A 4,253-nucleotide genomic window follows, 5' to 3' on the forward strand; every position below is an offset into this window, starting at 1 on the left:
ATACGTGTAAGACCTTTTGCTATATTTTATAGAAGTATAAAGTGATGAACAACAAAAATGCTATACCAGCATATTTGTGATAAATAAAATTATTATTCTTGAAGAAAACAAACACACGGGTAGCTCAACATTGTATTTCTTTTATCTAACACAGCTTGCCTTATTTAAAAATAAAGCTAGGCAGCAAAATAAAACTTTCAAATTGTAAGCTAAAAACTGAGGTAGACCCCACCTATACAAAGAAGAAAGCTTATTTTATGATTCTTATGTTAGAAAATATGCTAACCCAATAAAGAATGAAGCTGTCCTTAAGGGGAAAAATGGTCTCTTTATTTTTACTACTTACTCTCTCTTTATCAATATAAATATATCTCTAATTTCAATACACATAGCCTCAGTTTAAGAAAGCATATCTCTAATGAAAAAGCCATCTTGGGCCATTATTAGAATTTGGAGGGGCGCCTGGGTGGCTCATTCGGTCAAGTGTCCGACTTCGGCTCAGGTCATGATCTCATTGTTTGTGGGTTCAAGCCCCACATTGGGCTCTGTGCTGAATGCTTGCTCAGAGTCCGGAGTCTGCTTCAGATTCTGTGTCTCCTCTCTCCGCCCCTCCTCTGCTCGCCCACTGTCTCACTCTGTCTCTCAAAAATAAATAAATGTAAAAACAAATTTTAAAACAAAAAAGAATTTGGAAGTGTTTTCAAAAAGCATTCCAAGAAAATAAGCAAAACATTAAATTAAAAAAAATATGATAAAGAGATTGTTACATACATATGCAGAGAACTTTTTCAGAAATAACCCCCAATTTTTTATTGTAGAAAGTAGGCTGGTATTAATTTGTCAGTATTTATGTATTAACTACATCATTATAAGGCCAACAGTTATTGTATCCACCATGGTAGCACTGAAAACAGCAACATATTGACTTGTTTCAACAGAGGTTATTACAAACAAATCAGAGCTAGAGTCAATCTTTATATAATTTGTGATGGGAAATATCTTAAAGAGAAGTTTAGAAATTCAGTTGACCTACTTCCAATGGTCTGCATTACCAAAGGTCATGCAGAGAAATAGTCACTTCCATATTTTAACTCTTTCCTGATGACATTACCCTGCGTGTTGCTCAACGCTGACTAAAGATAAGTCTACAAAATAATTGTTTGACAACTTGTTGTCATGAAAATATCTTTTCTTATTATTCTGATGATTATATCAAATGATTAATATTAACTTATTGAATATTCCTGTCTGTAACAATATTCAGAAATGAATTTAATATTCAATTACTTTGCCCTTCTGGGATGTTTCTCTCTCCTCCTTTCTATGATCCTTATTTTCTGCTAATTTTTCAAAGCCATAAATATACATATACGTATATACATATGTGTGCATCTATTTAATTTGCACTTTACTTCAAATCCTTTCTACAAAAAGGTGTCATATACAATAAAATGTATGTATATATATTTTTAATATGCATATTTATCATAAAAATTAACAAGGTAAATTCACCTATTAAATCTTCAACTCTAGCCTGATATTAAGAAAATATAAAGAGGGGCGCCTGGGTGGCTCAGTCGGTTAAGAGGCCGACTTCAGCTCAGGTCACCATCTCGCGGTCCGTGAGTTCGAGCCCCACGTCGGGCTCTGGGCTGATGGCTCAGAGCCTGGAGCCTGCTTCCGATTCTGTGCCTCCCTCTCTCTCTGCCCCTCCCCCGTTCATGCTCTGTCTCTCTCTCTGTCTCAAAAATAAATAAATAAAAAAAAGTTTAAAAAAATTAAAAAAAAAAACGAAAGAAAAGAAAATATAAAGATATGCCTTTTGCAGTAAATAAAGGCAAAAAATCTAACAAATACATATTCATTCAAAAATGTCCCTGTGTAATTCAAAAAATCTAAACAAATACATATTAGTTCAAAAATGTCCCTCCTTGTGTATCATGTACTGGAGAAATAAAGAAGCTTAGGAATAATGTTACAAAAGAGAATAGGAAAAACGTATGGTACTGCAAAGGTGGAGGTGAGTAGAGAAGAATAGGGAAAGAGGGCACAAATAAATTATATAAATGTGTTCAGGGAACTATATAGATTCAGTGCCATACACATATCTCATAATAATCCTAATTCCTACAATGTGGCTTTTATTAAATAAGGTTTTACATATACACAAACCAAGAGTGAGGGAATACACTTGAAAAAATAACCATAGACAGCTGGCAACATCAGTAATTAAACTATAACTAACAAAAAGTTATTGTTTAAACAAATATTAAAAGAAGCCCTCATGAAATGCCCTGGCAACACAAAGGTATGATGGTTAAGTGACTGAAATACATGATAATGTTCAGCTAGAACTTGTTGAGACAACGAATATTTATGTAAAATTCCAGGTATGTCCTTCTAAAAGAATATCAACAAAAGAGAGAAAAGTGTTTGGAAAGAAAATAAATTGAGATCTCAGAATTTTCATTATAAGTGAAACTAATTTTAAAATAAGTAGGCAAGCCCTACATGATGTACACCTGCTGTATGTATGAAATATATGTACGCATGAAAGCATGGCTGCCAAGAACCTTCAGGCGACTGCAGAATAGTACAAGTCCAAGTTTGCTAACCTCTGGGACCGCTAACCTAAGTAATGATGCCCTGAGCCAGGTGAAGCAGGAGTCAAATCAGTACCTGAGACAGGTGCAGTCCCTCACCTGTGAAGTAGTTGTACTCAAAGGAACTAGTGAGTCTCTGAATGCCAGATACGTGAAACAGAAGAGAATTTTGCTGTTGAAGTTGCTAGCTACCAAGACGCTATTGGCCACCCGCAGGGTGAGATTCAGACCAAGAAGGAAGAAATGGCTCATCACCTTCAGGAATACCAGGACCTACTGAATGTTAAGATGGCTCTTGACATTGAAACTGCCAACTATAAGAAACTGCTGGAAGGTGAGGAGAGCAGGATTGCTCTGCCCCTTCCAAACTTTTCTTCCTTGAACCTGAGGGAAACTGATCTGGATTCACTCTTTCTGGTTGACACTCTCTCAAAAAGGACCCTTCTGATTATGATGGTTGAAATTAGAGATGTACAGGTTATCAATGAAATTTCCCAGAATCATGATGACCTTGAGTGAAAATTGCACACACCTGGTGTGGCAATATATAACCAGCAGGAAATCCCTATCTTAAAGAAACAGCTTTCAGGAGCATTTCTGCAATTTTTCAGGAGCACAAGATAGATTTGGAATAGAAATAGCCTCTAGTTATCAACACTCCTAAAAGATTGAGAAAAAAGTTTACAACATAATCTACTTTATGAAGAAAACTTGTGCTGGAATGCTTTTTGAAAAGTATTTTTGAATACCATTAAAACTACTTTTTTCCAACAAGTATCTGACCAACTCATTTCTGCTTCAATAAATCTTTGGAAAGCTAAACTAAACTAAAATAAGGAGGCAAGCAATAATCTCTCTCTCTCTCTCTCTCTCTCTCACACACACACACACACACACACACGCACGCACACCCAACAAAGAGAATTTAACTGAAAAGAAACAGCTGTTTAACACAGACGAAGAACAAAAATCACTTTTGGAATTTGTGACTAATTTCCCAGGATGTAATGAAAAATATATGGAAATTTCCACATCCAAAACCAGAAGAAAAATCTGCAAGATAATCCATATATGGGAAAATCCTACGCAAGAAACAACCTAATCAATTAAGTAATTGTGGGCCAACAGGAAGAACAGCCATCAGATGTGTAGGTGACAGGGCAGTGTGCTGAGCTGGTCATGTACAAAGAGCATTTAAATAAGAATTTGTAAACACATAATGTCAAATGTGGTACACAGAAGCTAGCAATTAGAATTCTTGGCATAGTTGCTCAAAAATTAAGGTGAAATTGCTACATTAACTTAGACTTTTTTTCCAGAAAGACCTACTTGATTAAGTGTTTCTTGTTTCTCTATTTTGAAATTCTTTGAAAAAATTAAAAATCTAGAATAAAATTTTTGATAAAACTCAAAAAAGATCTTGTGCCATTAGATATTATGGTTAATTTCAATTTTATTATATGAATTTTTCTGTATAATCCAAGCTTTATACAATGAAAGAAAATTATTTTTAACTTTATTATTTATGTTATGTATAAATGCAAGTTTATTGTATTTATACAATTGAAATATATAATAATATAAATGCAATTCTGGATTTTTTATATTTATGAGCATGTTTTATGTATATTTTTGTAATATACCATTTTA

At 34.1% G+C, this 4,253-nt stretch overlaps 1 pseudogene; it reads left to right on the forward strand.

Annotated features, from left to right (window-relative positions):
- The first annotated feature begins 2,558 nt into the window (after positions 1–2,558).
- Positions 2,559–3,122, forward strand: LOC125916534 (vimentin-like; annotated as a pseudogene).
- Positions 3,123–4,253: the final 1,131 nt, after the last annotated feature.

The sequence above is a fragment of the Panthera uncia genome, chromosome D1 (genome assembly GCF_023721935.1).
Source record: "Panthera uncia isolate 11264 chromosome D1, Puncia_PCG_1.0, whole genome shotgun sequence".
Taxonomy (NCBI): domain Eukaryota; kingdom Metazoa; phylum Chordata; class Mammalia; order Carnivora; family Felidae; genus Panthera; species Panthera uncia.